Source organism: Rhagoletis zephyria, unplaced genomic scaffold (genome assembly GCF_001687245.7).
Source record: "Rhagoletis zephyria isolate East Lansing unplaced genomic scaffold, Rhagoletis_zephyria_1.1 Rzeph_scaffold_01058, whole genome shotgun sequence".
In the NCBI taxonomy this organism is placed as follows: domain Eukaryota; kingdom Metazoa; phylum Arthropoda; class Insecta; order Diptera; family Tephritidae; genus Rhagoletis; species Rhagoletis zephyria.
In genome coordinates this window covers 91,708-115,733 of record NW_016158142.1, presented here as the reverse complement: position 1 = coordinate 115,733, position 24,026 = coordinate 91,708, and the positions used below count along the sequence as shown (strand labels likewise).

Sequence of the window (24,026 nt, the reverse complement as noted above, 5' to 3'; positions counted from 1 at the left end):
TATACATAGTTCCAGAACCCTGCACTTTTTTTCAAAACAACCTCTATGTTCGTACTTGATGCACTTATCTATTTACAGCTTGACTATTTTTGTTTTGAAAAGGGGATTTATATACCTTTAAAATGATGTATAACTAATGTGACCAACTATATCATAGCTCAAAGAAGTACAGAAACTGAAACCAAAAATAGTATGAAAGTAATCAGAAAAGGGTATAAGTAGAATATACAAAACTGGTAACAGTGTACCGATTCAACAAATTAATTGTATTAATTAAAAATCTATTACCGCTTATTCTCAGCGATCTACTAATCGTACAAGTCAAGTATCAGATTAAAATGCTCGATCTGAAACTTTTCAGATTTAAAAATCAATAGACCAATTTTGAAATATTTGCACGGAAAAAATTTTTAAAATAACACAAACGGCAATAACGCAAATTTGTGTTATTTCCCAATTGAATGTGAAACAAAACAAATTTGCTTTATTTCATTTCTCGTTGAGCACCAAGACCAGCTTTTATACTTAACAATTTGAGTAATAAAGCAAACTAGTGCACATATGTACGTAGTCACCCAGTTACATTTGACAAAAAGTAGTACATGAACAAGTTAAATGGACGGATTTGTAAGTATACAATTTTGAAAGTGCCCGGCGTCGCGGCGGTCCGCGTTCGCGCGCCGTCCCGCGCCGCGTTCGACGTCGCGTTCGCGTCCCCGACCCCTCCCCTCCTTTCGCAATTATGTACTGGTGGCATTATAACCGTTTAGAAAAAGGAAAAATGATAAAATAACACTAGTTCACTTCTGAAACTGCTTTTTAATGTCCAAGTAATGGGAATTATTGTGTATGGTGTTATTGCATCCTGCATCCCACCCATAGTGGAATTTACCAGGTGCCACTGCTTTATTTGAAAATTTGCCTATAAAATGCCGAATGTCAGAAAATAAAGCGAGAAAGCTGTTTTATTACTTCATGTCAAGGTACATTGAACAGGTAGTATCAGTAGAGCAGCTGATTTGATTTATTTTCAAATTATTTGGTCTCGAAAATGTCAAATATTTTTAATTTTTTCTCACAAAAATTCTGAATTGTTAAAATCCATTTGCATGTGAAACCTTTTTCCATACAAAACAAGCGATTGAATAGCAGCTTTTGGAACGTTCGCCCAACTCAGCAGCACAACCGCTGATTACTGGCCCTTGTAAAGGATGGATCAATGCTTCGAGAAGCAAACAAATTTGCTAGGAGAGAAAGTTGCAACAATTTTTATTTTTTCCAATTTAAATTTATTATTATTTTTGTATTTCACATGGCACCCTTTGATTTAGAAGAAAAAATTCAGAACAGTTGTTGACACCAGAAGCAACAACAAAATACACGCAAATGTTGTTTTTGCTCTACTGATACTACCTGTTTAATGTGCCTTGCTTCATGTGTTTATTGCGACAGGGTTTCATGCAAACATTTTAAGGTTTTCCAGCAATGTTTTTAACATATATTATAAAGCATGCAGAAAAAATTCATACAAAAGCGATATGTCCAATATGCGGAACAGCTTTTAAAGACGATGCTTTTCCTGTATTTTGTTAGACTTTTCATAAGTGTAAAAATATTATGTGAATATTACCTTCTTCATATGAATCATATCACATTTTTTGTTTAATTCAAGGCATATCAAACAGGTTTAGAGCATTTGAGCAAAAACAACATTTGCCTGTATTTTGTTATTGCTTCTGGCATCGAAGGTGCCAAAAACTGTTCTGATTTTTTTCTTCTACATCAAAGCGTGCCATGCGAAATACGAAAAAGGTAAAAATTTTAAATTGAAAAAAATGAAAATTGTTGCAACTTTCTTTCTTAGTAAATTGGTTCGCTTCTCGAAGCATTGATCCATCCTGTGCCAGGCCCAGTAATTAGCGGTTGTGCTGCTGAGTTGGGCGAGCTTTTCAAAAGCTGCTATTTAATCGCTGGTTTTGTATGCAAAATGTTTAACATGCAAATAGATTTTAACAATTTAGAATTTTTGTGAGATGAAATATTTGACATTTTCGAGAACAAATAATTTGAAAAAAATCAAATCAGCTGCTATACTGATATTACCTGTTCAATGTGCCTTGGCTTAATTGTATTTTTGGAATAAACAAAGTTCTTTTTCCTTCTGTCAGTAAACTGTTTTTTTTACAAATAGTATAAATAAGCAATGGGAAATAAGGCAAAATTTGATTTATTTCCAACCTTTGTTGGAAATAAAGCAAAACTCAGATTTTGGTATTATTTCCCATTTAAAAGTGAAATAAAGCAAATTTTGCGTTATTGCCGTTTGTGTTATTTTTTTTTCGAAGATGTCTGCCACCCCGCTATGGAGATATCTTACGAAGTTATAAGTGATGGTCAAAATTGCGGTACCCAAGCATACGAACCAAATATTCGCTTGATTTTTCGAAAGCCAACTTTAACAAGTAAGAAAGTCTATGTTCGGGCGGAGCCGAACATTAAATACCCGGCGCAAGTATTAAATATATGTTTTTCACCTTTCCGAAAGCTACCGCTACATGGTAAGCCGGGTTGTATCAATTTTGAGTAAATTAGCGTCCTTAAACTTCGAAGTATTGAAGTTTCAAGCATTTCCGAAATTTACTGTTATATGAAAAGCGGCCATAATTTTAGTCCGATTTCAATAATTTTCAACGTTTTGCTTCTATGTGGCAAGCAGAATAACCACACCGAGTTTGGTACAAATTGGTAGAACGGTTACCGAGATACATATGTATATGTGATCATTAGTGGGCGGAGCCACGCCCATTTTCCAAAATTTTATCATAAACGTATTTCTTGGTAAAAAATTGTTGAAAGCACCAAATTTTTATAAAGTAGCTTTAATATTTACTGCTTTATCGAAGATTTCGTATTTCTCTAAAATTTTCGGCCACTTCGTATGTTATACCAAGGCCAACAACTGTGCCAAGGTTGGAAGAAATTGGTGCAGCGGTTACCAAGATATACACATGTAACCATAAGTGTGCGTGTCGAGTTATCGTGTGCACAGACGGACGGACGGACGGACAGACAGTCACCGCTTAATCCATTTCTCTTTTCATTCTGATCATTTATGTATACATTTGTCTATATCTATCTCGAATCGTTTTTTCTGTTACAAACAACCGTTATGTGAAAAAAGTTATAATACCCTTGTGCACAAGTGCACTCGGGTATAAAAAGCTTAACAAAGAACTGTCTAAATGGTCGTGGCCTGCATATAAAGAAAATATTGAACAAAGCGTTGCACTTTTTAATTTTACTTTGCATACATTATTTCAAAAGCATGCGCCCAAACGCATGTATGTTCCTGAAGAACAAACACAGTTACGGTTCACTAAGGCAGGCCTTCCCAAAGTGGGTGACACCTGGGGTTCCGTTAATGGATAGAGTATACTAGTGGTGCGGACAAATTCTTTAGACTTTCCATACACAACGCAAGCGGTTTGATCAAACTTCAACATGGCGGCCAGAATACCAAAAAATTTAGATATTCATTAAAATTACCTTCAGCGGCTCGTCAAACCCCATACACAACACAAATAGCTTGTAGCAAAGGGATATTTCGCTCTTAAGCGTAGTTCCCCAGTACGTTTTGTCAACGTAAAATTGAATCAGAAGATTTTCAGAAAAATAGCCGAAAACGTAAACTTTTCACAACCACTTTCGGTACTTTTGTAGACCTAATCCGCGTTTCATCCACTTTTCTTCCCGTTTTTGGATTAATTTTCGGATTGTTTGCTGGCTGGGCTGTTCTCGTAACAAGCGCAGTAGCTTCGCGTACGTGTATATATTACTTATTCTTTGGAACTTCGCAATCACACTGTGAAAGAGCGAATCAACACGATTTTAGAGGCAGTCTTCCCGTGTTGGTGAGGTACCCATTCGCAATGCAAATCGAAGAAGAACGAAGTACTTCAGACTTACGCCACTAGCAACGACATTTTTAAAGCTATCGACAAATTTGTACATAACAATGGTTTGAAATGGAGCAAGTGTGCGGATATTTGCGGTGGTTGGAAAAACGAAAGGAGCGATGTCGAGGATGAAGCAAGAGGCAGAAAACGCCACGAGTAGTCACTGTATGATCTCTCGGTATTCCCTGGCGACAAGGAAAATTCCGCCGCTAGATTTAAAACCCTTACTGGATGACGCTGCGAAGATAACAGAGGCCTGCGAAATTAAAATACATCTCTGGTTTTTTATAGCACGTCGAGATTTTTTTATTGGTGACATGTATATTTTAGAATTTCTAGCAATTTGCATGAAAACTCCATAAATAAACAAAGTAATCAGAAAAACGTATGCTACTTCAAAGTTAACGCTAAGAAAATTGATAAAAGCCCGTTTCACTAGCAATTTCCATATAAAATTCAAAAAATTAAAATCATTTAAAAATTATTTTCTTAGCGTCAACGCGCATTACCAGCGTTAACTTGGAAGGTTTAGAAAAAAAACACTGCCTGAGGATGGCTTCAGCTGGATAACAAACCCGTTTTCATGTGGCCCGAAANCTACTTCAAAGTTAACGCTAAGAAAATTGATAAAAGCCCGTTTCACTAGCAATTTCCATATAAAATTCAAAAAATTAAAATCATTTAAAAATTATTTTCTTAGCGTCAACGCGCATTACCAGCGTTAACTTGGAAGGTTTAGAAAAAAAACACTGCCTGAGGATGGCTTCAGCTGGATAACAAACCCGTTTTCATGTGGCCCGAAAAGTAAACTTACTGAGATGACAAATTAAGCATTTGAAAACCTTCTGAATATCAGTGAAGACACACCTTGAATATTAAATACTACTAGGGGAGCCAAGAGAGTTCTGGATGCAAGTGTATGCAGAAAACACTGCAGTTGGCAAGATTGCATTAAAAATACTAGTGATTTTTAGACCCTTATTATGAGTTGCATTCGATTTTCGATCTTCGCTGGTTATCTAAGATTGAACATCGAAAGTGAAATTATGAGCTATGCAACCGTGTCGAAATTTTCGTTGAGTATCAAATTTTCTGTCGAGCAGAATTTTGTTTTCGATGTACACCATCGGCGAAATGTTAGAAAATTGTGAAAAATGTATGATTTTGCATTTGTTTTTTACTTTATGGCGGCTAGACACTAATTTTAAAATTTTTTATTAATTTCATGCAGTTCTAACGTCGTGAATATTAAACACAAGCTCGAAAGGCTGGTTTTACTTGTGAAAGAAAATCCCAATACTCAGTTTGCACGATCTCTGAGAACAAAATCGTAAGCTGTTAATAGTTTTAAAATATTTTAAATAGATTTGGCTCAGAAACGCCTCTTTAGACAGTCGGAAGTTTTTAATAAATCTGTAGACAAATTTCTTAAATATATTTTGTCAAAATATATTCGCAAGACTATACATAAACCCTCTTAAACATTTTCCACTCCTAGCCAGTTTACCAAGCTCTCATCCTCTGGCGAATCGTTGAACCAGAACTCCGTTGTACTCATTTATACCACGTTTTTATAAACTCACTTTCTTTTTTATTTCATTTTAATTTGCACAAATTTACATACATATGAATAAGCACACAATTTAATGAGCGTCATAATACCAAATGTAAATTCGTTCGATCAGCACTTTCGACCACAGTCGAATGCAACTTATAATAGGGGCCTTACTTTTACATTTCTATGTGAGACTGCATTTTCAACAAATGCTTACATAAACAAGTAATTTTTAAGCAAAAAAAAAAACAAAACCGATTTCAATTCCCATCTAAGAATTTAAGACTATCGTTAATCTATTCATGATCCAATGATCGGATTTAAACCAAATTAGACCACCTATCAGGTGACACCTTTCCTTTAAAAAAGAATTATAGTTATCGGTTAACGTGGTCCAAAGTTATGCGGTAGCATACACAGAAAAAAAATAATAAAAAAATATTCCGACGAATTGATAAACTTATCCTTCACAGTCGGTTAAAAACAAATACACCAGCAAGCTTTCAGCGTCAAATGATTTCAGGGTAAAATTGTCAAAGTTCCCAATAAACGTAAAGGAAATAATGGAATTATCAAAACAATTTCAGTCCTCACATTTAAGCTAAAGGAGCATAAAGTTTGCATTGTGTTTTCTTGTTTTCGTAGACATTTGAAGAGTAGGGGTACCGCGAATTTTTTTTAGCACAACAAGGGTGCCGAGGTGAAAAAAGTTTGGGAACCCCTGCACTAAAGAACTGAGAAATTTGAAAAACAGAAAGCTACGTTATTTTAGATTACACAAAAACCCGGTTTACACTCACACTATGTAAATTCCTCACTTTTGCGTCATAAGTTTTTTGAATTAAACAAAAAGGGTTATAAAGCTTACTTGTGTAAAATCAAACGGCGTATAATATATAGCCCCAAATCATTTTATGACTTCGTAAACTCCAAGCGAAATGTACGTGGGTTTCCTTCCGCCATGAAGTATCAAGTGATAATCAAACAATTTCTAACATGTGCGCTCAGTTTTTCAAATCCAATTATTCCATTAACTCACATGCTAACATTGACTATCCTTTTAAACTATGTCCAATTAACTCAATAAATATCCCAGTAATACCCCCGATGATGTTGTAGTTTATTCGAAATCCTTAAAGCAGTCCTTCAGTTGTGGCCCTGACCAGATCCCTACTTGTATTCTTAGAAATTGTGCCGATTATCTCCATGAGCCGTTAACAGCGTTATTTAATTTATCTCTTAAAGAAGGCGTTTTTCCAACTATATGGAAGGAATCGTTCATAACCACGTTACATAAAAGCGGTAACAGATCTTCAGTGGAGAACTACCGGGGAATAGCTAAGCTTTCTGCAATTCCTAAATTATTTGAAGCAATAATAACAAATCTGTTGACGCATTCTATCTCTTCTAGCATTTCATACAGTTAACATGGGTTTCGCAAGGGCAAATCAACTTCTACAAATTTACTTGAATTAACGTCCTAAATCTCAAAAGCATTTAATAAAAGCAAAACTGCTGATGTTATTTATACTGACTTCAGTAAAGCATTTGACATAGTGTGCCACTCGTTGCTCATCTATAAACTTGCCCCCCTATTATGAATTTTCATACGATAGACGGTAACCGCTTGCAAGCGTATCGTATAAAATGAGTTTTCGTATTATGGTTTCCGCACGCCCGATAGATGTACCATTGTGAAGAACAGTGGTATTTGTTTACCATTTGTTGTGAATTTAAATGAAACAGCTGTTCTTGTCTAGCTAAAATATTTTCAAAGAAAACTTAAAAGTCGCGCAAGCTTCCCATAAGCCATACAAAAGTTAGAAAAAACATGTTTCCTTCAACCTCAATTGCGTTTTATCTAAATTCAAATGAATAAGTTGATGATCCTCTCATAGAAGCTACAGTAAGAAGGCAATTCAGAGATGCTTCCAATCCTCTGGAGGTGAACTCGATAATGTAAGTAACTGGAATAAGTTTTATTTGTAAATTATTAAACCAAAATTCTTTAGATTTTAGAGAAACTTTCGACTTTCGAAAGAAGCTGTTATATATACATAAAAAGCCTCCTCCCAAATATATTAAAGACTTTCATAACTGTGAGATTTCTTGCTCAGGGATCATACCAACAGAGTGGTGGCAATAAGGCGTTACTTGGATTAGCCCTACCTACGGTTACATCTGTGTTTAAAAAAAAATGTGCATACTTCAAACCGAATTTATCAATAAAATAGTGCTCGGAAATTCGAAATCTTTATTTTAAATGAAAAGTTTAATCCTTTCGCTACATGTGTATATTAAAGTTTTTAGATTCGGGTCACGCTTTGGGCACATTGTAAAAATACCTAAACCGTACCCATCGGAGAAGTAATACGCTTAACTCGATGTTTTGTTGCCGCAATTTTCGGGATAAAAAATTTCAATATTTTATTCAGATCGTTTCCACAACTTCATGTTATTCATTTTAATACTTACATTATTTTATATTTGTTAAATTGTATCGTATCGTATAAAAATGGACAACCGCTTGCAAGCGTATGGAATTGAATAGCTGATACCATAGCTATCGTATGGCAATACCAAAATTTAACGCTATACGAGAAACGATAGCTATCGAATATCATACGCTAGAATTTAACTCGTAATACGGCATAACAGAATGCAAGCGTTTACCGTGTATCGTATGGATTCATAATAGGGGGGTTGATCTTCTTGATCTTCCACCTAATTTTCTACATTGGATCTCTTCATACCTCTATGATAGATCACAAAGGGTAATGTTTAAAAATACTATATCTAACGTCATTGATGTTACTTCAGGAGTCCCGCAAGGTAGGTTCCGTTCTTGCTTTTTATAAACGATATTTCTACAGATATACAATTTTCCAAAATTTTAATGTATGCAGATGATGTAAAGCTTTATAAATCGTGCGTTTCAATTAAATAAATGTCTTTGCTACAATCAGACTTAAACAGCATGGCTTACTGGTGTAAAGTAAATCTTATGCCTCTAAATCTTAAGAAATGTAAAGTAATGTGCTTCTCGTGAAGGGCTGTTCATCCCTCTTCTTATACAATAGTTAACCATAACCTGGAACAGGTATACAATTTTGTGGATCTTGGTATCACAATGGATCCTACGCTTAATTTTAATCTTCACATTAATGTGACAGTCAACAAGGCTAAAGGTGTACTTGCATTTGTGAAACGATGGTCAAAAGAATTTTGTGACCCTTATATCACTAAAACCCTGTTTACAACATTAGTTAGACCGATTCTGGAATATGGTTCGGTGGTTTGGAATCCAAGGAATAAAATTTACTCAGACAAGATAGAATCAATTCAAAAACAATTCCTACTTTTTGCTTTAAGAAATTTCCGTTGGGATTCTCAATATAACCTTCCGCCTTATACGAGCCGATTAAAACTTATTAATCTTCCTACACTTTCCAGCCGCAGGCAAATGCTTGGTACAATTTTTATAGTTAAATTACTAACAGGCTCAATTTCAAGTCCGCTTCTTCTTGGCGAAGTTAGCCTTAATGTTCCCTCCCGGGTATCAAGACACTTTTGCCCCCTATTTCTGAAAGCTTGTAAAACTAATTTTGAATTGCACGACCCACTCCGTTGCTTATGCCAGGATTTTAACTCTCATTCCAGCACGTTTGATATATCAGATCCGCTTTTCAGCATTAAGAAATCGATACTGTCCTCTCTCAATAAATGAATCATTAAAATAAAGACATAAAATCGGCTGATGAATTTAGTTCTGTAGCTGAACAGTTTTAGATCTCGACACTTAACAAACTCCTGCCTATCGTGACTGGGCGCAAAAATTTAAAATACTGTTCCGTACGTCATGTTCCCTCGTGCGGATGGGCGGGAATGGAGGGTAAAAACCGTTGGATTTATAACAAAAAAAAAATGTAATGCGATCACGAAAAAGCAGCTAGCAACGTATATACGAAAAATCAATGCTGCCACTTTTTCTTATTTCTTGAACCATGTTCAAATCGTGGTATTTTTCGGAGATCACAGGGTTGCTTTTATCATTTAGTTTCTTAATGCAGATATGGAGATGCATTTAGGTGGTGAATTTTGTATGGATAAATGTGCATTTAGAGTAGCATTTAGAGCTAAATGTGCTTTTACGCGTAAGCAAAAACAGCCCATTAGTTTCACTATTTAACTCGCCAGTAACGCTGTAGTTGAGTTATTACCAAAAATCTTATTTATGATGCTGACATTATTATCCGATTTGACTACTATTTAAAATATGTATTGGTAACGGTCAGAGCAATACTATTGCAAAAAAAGTGCTGCCAGGTGGCGCTGGAGTCGAGTTATTACTAAAAATAGCCAAGTGAGAAAAGGTGCCGTAAATGTCGCACTTGCTATACGCTATACTTATACGTACTTGTATCGAAATACCCATTTTTGTACCTATGAGGTACTTGTTGCAGCTCTCTGGTAAATACACACTAGGCCGTTCGTTAAAAAAAAACTTGTTTTGCCGGGCGGAAAAAGGTGTCTTTTGGTCTAAAAATAAGCTGTGCAAAATTTTATTCGAATACTAGCCAATGCCCGCTTGCTTCGCTGCGCCTAAAAACAACTTTTATTTGGCCAATTCAAAAGAGCATTTAAAAGCAAAAACAGTCTGTAAAGTCAAAAGTTTTAGTTTAAGTTGAAACCACTAAAGCGCAGTATCTTCTTCACCTATACTAATCACTTTCGATGTCATGAGCTTTACCGATGGTCCTATTTCCACCTGTGAGACCTCTGCCAAGTATGCGTAATCTTTTTATATGATCTTGCAACTACAACATTGGTCCGATGCGTAAGCCAACAAAAGTCCTTATAAGGAAACTCAAGAGCACAGATGTGCGTTTCCTGTTAAGCGAGGGCAAGGTGCGCTTACACAATTTGCGGTCTTTCTATGCATACTTAACCCCATCCTTCATTTAGACATCTGAAAACTAAATTCGTATAACTTAAACATAGGGCCAAAGCAGACCAAACACATGGGGTTTCTATACATTTCGGCTGCAGCGCTATCCATTGGTTCCATGGGTTCATTTTCTGCAAAACCATTGCTTATCAAAAAATTAATATGTATTATGAATTTCAACCAGCCACCCAGCTGTCCATTTTTATCAAAAGAATTTTTCATCATACAGGTAAATAGCTCACATTTAAAATTTAAACGTAATCGATTAATAAATACGACTTTTATTAATAACTACTCCAGCGCCACCTAGCGAGTTTTCTGGCAGCATATAATAGGACCATATATGCAAGGTATAACCTCCGACAATTTGACTTAACTCTATCCAGTGGTTATTGAGTTTAGTCCGAACAACGAAAACGGCTATCATTTTATGTATGTAGATAGGACAGTCAATAATGAAACTCATAAAACTCAAAGCTTTCTGTAAAATTAAAAAAAAAATTTTAAACTTTTTTCCATTTACTAAAAACTAAAAACAAAGTTACAATAGTTCAATATGATTTAGAAATCTAGGGGAAAATGGTTCCCAATCGAATGATACTTGCCCGTTTACGTAAATGATGAAGCCTTTCCAGTAACTACCACTTTTCGCCATAAGTACAGTATTGATAACATATTTAGCTGTGTTAAACTTCAGGACGTTAGCATAATCAGTTCCTGAGATAAGCGACAAGAGTAGTTCAGTTTGTATGGGAGGTGCCACGCCTCCTTTTCCAATACCTGCTACTTTTCGCCATAACTACTGTTTTGATAACATATGTAGCAAGACGATAGCGTAAGCGGTAAGCTATATGAGAAGTTAAGTTTATATGGGAGGTGCCACGCCCCTTTTTTAATGCATACCAGTTTTCGCCATAAGTAGAGTATTTGCAATTTATGCATTCGTGCGTATTAAGTTTTAGTTCCCTTGCGTAATTGGTTTTAGAGGTATATTGAGATTTTACGTTTTAGTCTGTATAAGAATTTTAGGAATATCCCGACCCCGGCGCCATCTACCGAGTAAATTTGTGGTCGGAATATTTACTTTTAAGGTGTTAGCATATGTTCCAAATATGAACCAAATCGGTGCAGAAAATTATATGAAATTGTAAAACCGTGGCGTCTCAGATTTAATTTTTTGGCAGCAACAACGAAGCGAAAAACCTTCCACAGAGAAGTTCCAAAAAAGGGCGATTGGTTCTGATTGAACACACTTGGGTTGTTCACGCTTGCCTGGTTATCTGGTTATCTTTTTATATTTTTTATACAGTTTACAACTATAACATATAGTACAGAATAATAATTTTTAACCAGATAACCTGATAACCAAGCAAGTGTGAACAACTCAGCTTAAATCGAATGTCAATAAAACTAAGTTTGTGGTTATATCAAGGCGAAAATTTGAGAACGGTGCGGTGGTAACTCTAAATATAAACAACGAAGCACTGGAAAAAGTTAATACATTCAAGTACCTAAGAATAAAGATCGATGATAAACTGAAAAAATGGATTATATATTTTCAGTTAGACCTCTAGCAATATGTACATCAGTGAAAACCGCTATTAATTCCATACATTAGATTTTGCGTGATGCGATTACACACATTCAGACAGACAGACAGACCAAAATTCTAAAAATTGTTTATTTGGCTTCCGTCGATCTAATATGGGGTTTATTCTTTAATATATATTATGTACGGATATCGGCCTGTTACAATTTTATTATTCTCAAATACTTTCGTTTGATACCCATATGACAACACTTAGATTATCTTATCAATTTAACTGAATTAAATTTTTCAAATAGGTGGCAGCCCGCTTTAAAAATATTTTCGAAAGTAAGCTTTCTTTAGTTTAATATCCGTATTGTAGTATTTCATTTATTTTACCAATTTAAATAAATAAAAAATTGGAAAACTATTTTCGGCAATAAAATTTCTCAACCTCTTTAGTTTGATGCCAATATTGAAATATATCGACACCTTTGCGCAAAAGTATCGTATGTTACAAAAACAAAATTTTACAGGAGTGTTTTTTTATTTTTCACTGCTCTGGCTGGCACCATCAATACTAAATTCTAGATTTGGTGAGATAATTGAGTAAGTTAATTAAAAAAATTTGGAAAATTTCATTTTTTCTTTAAAGATAACCTTCTATGTAGAATACAATACTAAAAAATGGCAGCAGAAATCAAAATTCTTTACCCGATAGTAAAAAACATATGAATCACGGTTTCAATGTTTATACAAAATTTAGGAAGTCAACAAAATTTCAACTTTTTAATCTGAATCTTTACAAAATTTTTGGGTATGCAGTTTTCTAGCCCATACAATTTTAGCCTAATGAAGTGCAAGTTTCAACCAGCTAAACAATCGCGCTGATTTTTGATAATCGTTTTTTGGAGACTACTTTTGCGGTTTTTTTATAACAAGTGTAATCTACAAAAAATGACGTTGATGTTTTGAAATTTTGTTGCTAACGGTCTCCCGCATTTTGTTTCATAAGAAATTCATGCTTATATGGAAAAAGCGCAAAATTCCGTCACCAAACAAAAATTCTCCGAAATCAACGGGATTTTTTAGCCGTTTGAAACTTGCACTTCATTAGACTAAAATTGCATACCCAAAAGTTTTCTAAAGAATCGGATTAAAAAGTTGAAATTTTAATGAAAATTTGTGGAATTGTCCTAAATTTTTTAACTGTGATTTGTGTGGTTAAAGCTTGAACAGTATTTTTTATAGAAAAATAACAAAAAAAAATTTGCTCGAAAAACATTACGAATATTAAAAAAAAAATCAAGAAGATGTAATTTTTTGAGCCAGGTACTTAGTTTTTCTCTCTGACGTCGGGATTTTTTTAAAAGGACTTTGGAATTAAAAAATATGATTATTTTAAAATTAAAAAAAAAAAAAAATCAATGCAATGTATTATAAAGATAAGAGTATCAAATATAAGAAACAGAATAATTTTTTTGGTGCATAAGGACGAATGGGTACAGAAAATGTCCTTTAAAAATTTTGTCCTTAAAAATCCTTGAAAATTTGCAGTATTTATTTTTGAAAAAAATATTATTTGAGGACTAATATATGTGTACATACGATCACATCATCGAATTTCGTACTGCAAACTTTATTAACTTGAAAAGATAAAATTTATTAAAAGTGCATTTTCAATGCCTATTCGTCCCTGTAAACCAAAAAACTTTATTGTTTTTAAATTCTAAACAATTTTCTCTTCCATTCGGTACCCATATTGTTATTCTACATTGCACTGAATTTTTTAAATCATTTTTTGAATTAATCATATCTTTAAAATTTCAAAGTCCTTTGAAAAAAATCCTGACGTCAGAGTGAATAACTAAAAACGCAGTTTTACTATAATTGGCCCATAGTTTCGTGAGTATATCGATTCTTTTGTGTGTTCTGACATTTTTTTTTGTTTTTGCGGCACAGTGTTGTTCATAGTTTTGAAATATATTTCATGAAAGCAAAAAATAAAAATAGTTGACATCATTTCTTTTTTAAACATCTAGGATATCACTGACCATTGCTAAGGACCCTGAATGACGGCGAAGCTCAAGGCTCTACATATACAGATGCGTGCAACTAATTAGCAACGAAATTCAAAACGATATTGCTTGCAAATTATGTTTATTTATTTATTTATTAATAATTATTTCATTTAAAATATAATTCAATCTATATCAGAAACCGCAATAACAAAAGTTGCAAAGCTTGCACAAATTGCAGAAAAATTAATCAAACTTCAAAAAATTGTCATCAAAATATCAAAATTTTTAATTAGACTATTTAGAAAATTTTCAGGTATGCAGTTTGGAGCCCATTCAATTTTAGTATAATAAAGTGCAAGTTTCAAGTCGCTAAATATTACCGTTGATTTTTTAGATTTTTTTTGTGGAGGGTGTTGCACATTTTCTTCCATATAACACATGATCAAAATTTTTGTTTTACATGGAAAAAAATCCGCAACACCCTCGACAAAAAAAATTATAAAAAATCAACGGTAATTTTTAGCGACTTGAAACTTCCACTTTATTATACTAAAATTGAATGGGCTACAAAACTGCATACCCCAACATTTTCTATATATTCTAATTAAAAATTTTGAAATTTTGATAACGATTTTTTTAAGTTTGATTAATTTTTTTGCAGTCTGTGCAAGCTTTGCAACTTTTGTTATTGTGGTTTTTGTTATAGATTGAATTATATTTTAAATGAAAATTATTAAAAATAAATAAATAAACATAATTTGCAAGCAATATCGTTTTGAATTTCGTTGCTAATTAGTTGCACGCATCTGTATGTTGATGTAATTTTTGAAATGAACGATACAAAATTAGCCGGTATACATATTTTAAAATTTTTAGAATCAGTGGTTGAAATTTTATACTGAAAGGGTTAAGAAAGCTTAAGTTTAAAAGTGTGATACTAAATGCCTTTCACCATAAACGGCGCGAATTTTCTGGGCTATCAAGCCTCTATTAGTACAAGATTAATTGTTGTCTTTCACGAAGTTCTTTAAATAAATCTTCAACTAAATACTGAAGTATATTTACGAATATCACGTTTTATTATACGCTTGAATTTAATTTCTTAATTTTAGTAAGTATTCACCTGAATTTCGGTTACTAATAGTTTTAATAAATTGTCAGTTTAATTTCTTATAAAATTTACCTTTAAGTTTTTGCATCTTAAGCATACATCGAAAATTTGTTTTAGAGAATCTATGTGAAATAATTGCAGAAATGATTATCCGATTTGCTGAGCAACCGAGACCTCTGCCTTTAAATAATTTTTGTAAAACAAATCGGCAAGTACATATCGTTCCCCGCATGCCAAAAGCATGAATGTGTAAAAACTAAAACTTTGGGAAATCAAGTTTGAAGTTTTTTGACGAGACTTACTGCCTAACCAGAATGGTGATTCTGTGGTATATAGCAAGAGCTGTCAAAACTTAAAAAAAGTAAGTGCGCCTGGGCCACACTGTAGAAGTGAAACTTACGTTACTTATCTATCTATACTTACACACATCTGCCTTTGCTTAAGGTTATATTTGTTCGCTTTTTTTCTATCTATTTAAATCCCTACCTCTACCACTGTTCGTTTTATTCTGTTTTTCCATTATCTTCATTTTTATCTTTATACTCTATCGATAACAAAATCGATTATAACTTCCATCAAAATATCGATAACAAAATCGATGACAAAATCGATGACAAATTCGATAAAAATTTCAGTATCAACATCGATAATACCATTGGTAGCTAAATCGATTAGAAAATTGATAAAAATATCGACAACAAAACCGATAAATATCGATAACAAAACCGATAAATATCGATAAAAAATCGATAAATATCGATAACAAAATCGATTTATATCGATAACAGAATCGATAACAAAATTGATAAATATCGCTAACAAAGTCGATAAATATCGATAACAAAATCGATAAGAATCGATAACCAAATCAATAATTATCGATAACAAAATCGATGAATTTCGATAACAAAATGGGTAAATAAATGATCCTAACATGTAGCTGTGCTTCTCATTTACCGCCTCTGACCTTGTTGAAACAACAATCTGGACAAGATCCAATGTATGTCTTCACGTACGGTCGCATCCGAGCAAACCAGAAATCTTTTGCCAAACGCTTCAAGGTCTTGTCGACGCCGAAATGACCTGCTTCGTGATGACATGCTCGTTTTATGCGCCACCTCACGCCTTGAGGAACCACCAGCCTCTTGTCACTACCCATTTTGCGGTAAAGTCGATGTCCTTGAACAACATAATCGTCTCTGATCTGTTTTGCATTCACTCCTTCTTTGCCGTTGATTATGCCTATAATCTGCTTCAGCTTTTCATCTTGTCGTTGCATAGTAGCTACCCAATCTTCGGTAACACTCGTCAATGCACATACTTCATCAGCAACCGTTGTCGGCTCCGTTGGTGGAAGAGTTGGACATCTGCTCAGGCCATCTGCCAATGCGTTCTTCGTTGCCGACCGATGCACACACTCGAAATCAAACTCTTGCAGTTTGAGCCACCATCGAGCTATGCGTGGTAATAACGGAGTCGTTGCCTTTGTAGATGCCACCGCATTACAATCCGTTATCACTGTAAAATGTTTTCCCATCAAATACATTCTATACAGTTGTAGTGCTTCAACTATAGCCAGGACTTGCAATTCATGGCTGGCATAGTTACATTCTGCATCACAGCATTGCCTGCTAAAGTAAAATACCGGTTTCAAATCGTCGTTTTTTTCTCGTTGCATTAACACACCAGACAACCCCTTAGCACTGGCATCTGTGTGTACCTCGTGTGGTTTCGCCGCATCGTACATGACCAAAACAGGTTTAGTCGAAGAATTTAAAAAATATGACAGCATTGCTATTACGGCTTTGTTACGGTTTTGACCTGAGTGTCCAGATTTGGCGATTTTTTTTGGATATTTGCGCGTAAAAATTTAGGAAATCGCCATTGGCGATTTTTCCCCTTCAAATAAATTTTTCCCAATTATTAAAATATACAAAACCTAGTCTTCCACTATAATTTTACAGAAGAGGCTAATGAACTGCATGATAAACTTGACTTAAGAAGCATATTAAAAGACTGTCAAAAATGTTTAATCACCAGGGAACGGATTTTACGGAAATTGCCTTTTTTCTGCTAAAGAGCTAGAGTATATTCGGTTTAGAATGTCCACGATTTAGCTTTCCCTGATTCCATATATACATATTTGATATTGGCTTTTTTTGCCTTTTTAAGATATTTGCCTTTTTTGCGTATTGTACCTTTAAAAAAGGGATTATAGCGAGGAAAAAGCCCTTATTCCTGATAACATAAAAGTTTCAAACGTTCCGTATTTAAAAAATTGGGCACCACTTCCCTGGAGAAAAAAACTATCAATTGACTTGTAGTTAGCTTTTTTGCTTTTTTGTAGTTAGCTACAAAAAGCTAACTTGAAACTAGTTGACAAGCAGGAATAATGAAGGAGATTTTTTTCTTTAAACGCGTTTCTATTTAAATATACTGCACTTCATAAATACTTTTTCGAATTGAGGACAAATAAAAGTAAGATCGAAATTTCATATTATCATTTTGAAGTTATGTCTGACGGAGTTTGAACATGAGACCACCTATAGCAGAATATGCAAACAAATATGAAATGTAATAAAATAAATAAAAATAAAAAATTAAATAAAAATAAAAATAAAAACAAATATTTTCTTTTTCCTATTGCTATTTTATGTCCAAAAGCAGTTAGTTACAAGTTAAATATGTACATTAAATGCAGAGGTAACCACCCTTGACTACATATAATGCAGAGATAATAGATAATAAGTGACTTTTAGCTCCTTCCTAATTAACTTAAAGTTAGGTTATAGTTAGATACATTTCCTGCAGGTTTATATCAACTCACGTCAAGCGCACGATGGATCGATGGATAAATAAATAAGTAACTAGTGAACCCAACGCCAATATTCAATTCAATTTTTTAAACAGGTGAAACCCTATTCAAAAACCTCTAAAAATATTCCTAATGATTAATCTAAACCATTTCTCAGTGATGAGAGGTCTAGCATAGTGTCGGTTTTCATTTCATCAAATTTCAAATCTCCCCGTAACTTCAAAAAATAAAACCTGTGCACGTCCATGAAGAATCCCAGTTCTTTAATTTGACTTCTCATTTTGGAAATACGAAATAACGGTGCAGATGTGATGACAACTCTAATTAAAAATATTATCGGCCTATAGTTTTCTTAAAACTCTTTCGTTTNAGCATAGTGTCGGTTTTCATTTCATCAAATTTCAAATCTCCCCGTAACTTCAAAAAATAAAACCTGTGCACGTCCATGAAGAATCCCAGTTCTTTAATTTGACTTCTCATTTTGGAAATACGAAATAACGGTGCAGATGTGATGACAACTCTAATTAAAAATATTATCGGCCTATAGTTTTCTTAAAACTCTTTCGTTTGACACTAATATTTCGATATTCCATTTATGTATCTTTCGTATAAGTAAAACAAATTCGACTTTTCAAACAGCTGGCAACCCCTTTAAAAGTATTTTCAAACTAAGATTTATTGCGTGGCATTGTTATACATATTTCAATTAACTGATGAATTAAGTTGAATTTAATTTTTTTAAGCACATGGCAACTCTCCTAAATACAGTTTAGAAAAATTTATTATTTTCAAACCCATTTCGATTGATACCCATCTTTTGACAATCCATTTAACTTATTAAATAATTTGAGCTTAATTTTTTCAACAAAAAAAAAAAAATGTTCAATTTAAAGATTTCTTAACACTCGTTCTTTTGTTAACCATATTTTAAAATTTCATGTAACTTATGTATAATTAAACGAAATATCACTTTCAAAACAGGCGGCAATGACTTTCGAACTAAAATTTCCTTAAATATTTTTCGTCTGACATTGTTATAAATATTTCAAGTAACTGCTGAATTAAGTGGAATTTTATTTTTTAAACACGTGGCAATCCTCCTAAATATAGTTCTTAAATAAAGGATTTTAAACCCATTTCCATTTATAACCATCGGTTAGTAATTCATTTAACTTATTAAATACTTCTAGTTTAGCCCTTTAAACTGGGGCAACCCTCAAATACATCAAAAATGTTCTAAATTGTCAAACTAAGTATTTCTTGAAGCTCCTTCATTTGACATCCATCGTTAATATTTCATATAACTTGGGTATAAAAGAGTTCAATTAGACTTCTGAAATAGGTGGCAACCCTATTCAAAATATTTTCAAACTACTACCTTCTTAAACCTCTTTTGTATGACACCCATATAGCGGTACCCTATTCACTTACCAAATTCCTTTAATTAAAATAGAATTAAACTTTTTTTAACATGTGGCAACCCTGCTATACGTAGTTAAGTTATAAAGCCTTTTCAAAACCATTTCGATTGATACCCATATTTAATAATTGATTTAATTTTTTCATTAATTTGAGCTTAATTTCTTAACAGGTGGCAACTTTTTTCGAAAAAGTAAAACCTTCTTGAACATCCACACCCTAAGCTCTTTAATTTGGTACCTCACTTTTGAAAATCGAACGGGCGGTGCGGATCTGAGGGCATTGATTATTAAATTATATGAATGCAATTTTTTATCAGGTGGCAACTCTTTTAGAAAAAGTAAAACCTTATTGCACATCTACACACCAAGCGCTTTAATTTGACGCCCCATTTTTGAGAATCGAACGAACGGTTCAGATATTTTACGCTGCACAAAAAATGCCTTCGCGTATTATATATACAGGGTGTCCCAGAAGTAACGTGCCAAACTTTAGGGCAAGGTAGGTGGGGGGGTGAGCTCACTGATAAACAAAAAATTTTCAGGTAAAAGTGTCACCGTTTTTGAAATATTTACATTTTTTCGAATTTAAAAAAAATCGTGCCTTTTCATGTGTTTTCTTTAACTGCAACTACAAACCGGGCAATACTTAGTAAATTTTTTATGTAAAATACTTCCAGATAGTTGCCTCTCCATACTCAAATGCAATGTAGTTAAAATATATTAAGGAACCATCATAAAATTAGGACTATTTCTGGATTTTTAACTTTTTGATATTTTCTNAACCGACTTCAACTCTCATATAAAAAAAAATATATATATATACATAGAGATCTCATGATCCGCTGATCGGATCTTAACCAGATTAGTATGGGACCACCTCTGAGACACTACCTTTCCGTTGCAAAAAGAATTATTGAAATCGGTTGACGTGGTGCAAAGTTATGCGGTAACATACATAAAAAAAAAAAAAAAAAATAAAAATCGGAAAGGTAGTGTCTCAGAGGTGGTCCCATACTAATTTGGTTTAGATCCGATCATTGGATCATGAAATTTTTTTGCTAAAAATTACTTGTTAGTGCCTTCTTTTGCCTTTCTTGCTACTTCTAGTGCCTTTTCCTGCGTATTTCGCTATTTTATTTTGCCTTTTCCAGCCTGTTTCGTTATTTTATTTTGCCTGTTTTATGGGTTTTTGGGTCCTAAAAACCGTTCCCTGTTAATCATCCTGATCGAAGAACTTTTGAAACGATTGCCAACTCAATTAAAAACTTTTAAAAAAGCTTTGATTTTGTCACCAGAAAAGTGAGTGAATCACAAGAGGGCGAGTTTGTGGGACCTGCCAATTCACTATTTGACTTTGAACGAAAGAAAAGCAGCGAAAACTGAATATTTAAATCTTTTAACTTTCACATGGAATAACTTTTCTCAGAACCATTCCATCCGACTCTGAAGAATTTTGTATAATTGCTTACGGAGTAAAAACCGCAACAGGCAATAAAATGTTTGGAAATATAAGTAAATTCATATTATGTATCATCCTTGCCGCACTCACATGCTTTGTTGAGCGCGTTTTTTCCGTAATGAATTAAACAAAAACTAAGATTCGAAATGGGATAAGGTTGGAAAGCCTTAATTCAATAGTTCTGTTCCGACAAAAATTACAATAATGCCGATCATAGTTTTAAATGAGGAACCACACACTTGTACGATTTTGCTGCAGCGATTTATTCGGACATTCGCAGTTCTTTTCTATTGGTCGTGCCGAAATCGCAGACTACCGCGTTTTGAGAACGAAAAAGGTCAATAGAAGGATTTTACAATATTAAAACAAAATTGAACGTAAGAAAGCAAAATATCGAGCCCTAACCGCCAAAATAACGTAAGCGACATTTTTTTCAAAATTTTCTTTTGGATGCAGAAATATTCCTAGAGCATTTAGGTGCATTTCTGCATCAAAAGGAAAATTTTGAAAAAAATGTCGCTTACATTATTTTGACGGTTAGGCCTCGATATATTTGAAGCACAGTATACAGTAATCCAGATAGGCAAAACAAAAAATGTAAATATGCTTATTTGACAATTTATTTGAATGTATTGGTTGATATTTTTTCACAGTTGTCGTTTTCTTTAAACCAAATGAAATCCAATTTCAATATTTTCTTACAGTGGAAAATATTTTCGAGTCACATAAAATAAAACATCGAGAAAAACAAAATTTCTAGCAAATCAGGCTTGCAGCGTAAGCGATTATAACCGGACGCAGATCCTACATAAGTCATATATGGTTCAAAATACAACTTTGAGTGAATAATGGTGGGCTGATTTTGGAAAATGGACCCATAAATTAGGGGGTAAAACAAGTATTACTTAGCTTAAAGGTAGAACTCTCTAATTCTCAAATATACCACTCTTATAGTGGAGACCTATAAAGTTTTTATGAAATATGTACCCAAAGTTATATATCGACGCTCGAACTAATGCAGGAAAGGTTTATGCAGATAAGCAAGGCCGTTTTTCAACGGTATAAAAAGTATATACACATTGTCTTAAATACATATTTATCAAAATATTCAGAATGACGAATTGGTTCAGTCGTGTCTGTTTGCAAACACGCTAACTCGAACAAAATTTAGATATTTTAACAAAAAGTCGGTGCCGAAGTTGCCTTTGGTATAATTAAGGTTAGTATTAAATTTTGGCGAAATCTGTCAATAACCACGACCACCTCCCATGTTGTAATCAACAATATTTTTTTATTATTTTTTTTACGAATTTCCCTGTTAAAATTTACATTTCAAATATATCAACAAACATTTGGGGGTACTTTTGCACCAGTCATTGCCTATGGGTTAATGACAAAATAATCCTATACATGCACAATATTTCATGTATTAATTTTCAAATAAGCATGTTGTCAATGGCTGATTTACTGTATACTGTGATTTGATGTAGAAAAGTTAAGAATTTTATTTTTGTTGAAAAATACTTTTTGTTTGTTTATAAATTGACAGTTTTTGCTGCGATAAAATCGCACAGATGTGTGCGTACCTGCGCTTTCGAAGCAGTAACGTCCGTAGCATCAAAAACGGTGCGGATTTGTTGCGATAGAATCGCGTAGGTGTGTGGATGCCTTAATAGTTTCTGCTGCAAAACGTTTCCTATATCAAACAACGTACATATGTCGATTCATAGAAAAAAAGGAACAGTCCAGCGCCTTCGTCTTGGTCTGCAGGCTGTATCGGAGATACAGCCGCTAAATTTAAACGTAGAATACGAGGTATGGTTAAGAGCATATCAAAGTCAAAAACGAAAGCACACACTAAGGAAAAAATATCGATAACAAAAGCGATGATAACATCGATAGCAAAATCGATAAAAACAAATCAATCGATCAAAAATCGATAACTTAATCGATTCCAAAATCAGTCAAAAAATTGACTACAAACTCGATAACAAAATCGATAACAAAATCGATAAAAACATCGACATCCAAAGCGATAACAACATCGATGGCAAAATCGATAAAAATATCGATAATGAAACCGATAAAAATATCGATAACCAAAGCGATAACAATATCGATAGCAAAGTCGATTAAAAATTAACAAAACCGATAAAAACATTGATGACAAAATCGATAAAAATAACGACAAAAAAATCGATAACAAAAGCGATAAAAATATCGATAACAACATTGATAAAAATATCGATAACAAGATCGATAACAAAACCGATAAAAGTATCGATAACAAAATCGATAAAAATATCGATCACAAAACCGACAAAATATCGATTATTATATCGATAAGTCCCGAGAATCTCGAGAATTTTTAAAATCCCGAAATAGTTCCCAGATTGAGTCTCTAGGCCTCTATCTGTATCCCTTTCTCTACAACTACCTTTATTTTAATCTTTTTTCCTCTATCTTCATCTTTACTTTTATCGGTATTCTCAGCCTCATATTTTTCTTTATATTTATCTTTGTTTTTTATTTTTATGTTTATCGTATTCTTCATATACATATTCCCCTTCACCTTTGCCCTTAAAAAAAGTAAAGTGTTTAAATTTACCTTGGTCTTCATTTTTGCCTCTATCTTTGCGCAACTGTGTTTTTGTTTTTATTTTTACCTTTGCCTTTATCCTTTTCTTTATCTATGTACGTACTCACCTTTACTTTTATTCTTGGATTGGTATTTTTCTAAGTGTTGTTTCACTTCAAAAAGTTTTCGCATATTATGCATACATGTGTTCATACATATATGTATGAACATATGTATATAATATGTATAGCCATACATAGATTACTAAAAAATAGAAACAGATCCACATTAACTGCAATCAACATATGTACCTATGTATGTATTTACATATGTACGGGTACATACGCTGTGATTAGGTTATAAATATTGCTCCATTTGTTTATCAAAAGCCGAAATGTGTACTTACGCACCCATACATACTTTTTGTCTCATTCCCACACTTCCAATGCATGCACCTGTTTGCAAAATGATGACGAAGTGATTTTGTATGGGAAATCATTTAATAATAATAATAATAATAGATTGGCGCTTACACATATGTTAGTGTTTGGCCGAGCTTCTCCTCCGATCTTGTGGCGTGCGCCTTGATGTTGTCACACAAAGCGGAGGGACCTACAGTTTTACGCCGACTCCG

At 33.6% G+C, this 24,026-nt stretch overlaps 1 protein-coding gene across 1 annotated transcript in view; it reads right to left on the bottom strand.

Moving 5' to 3' along the window:
* The window catches only part of LOC108362633 (ER degradation-enhancing alpha-mannosidase-like protein 3), a gene marked incomplete at its 5' end in the record, with an annotated part of 106,862 nt that overhangs the window by 936 nt on the left and 81,900 nt on the right, over nt 1-24,026 (bottom strand). The gene's annotated exons all lie outside the window — the stretch shown is intronic.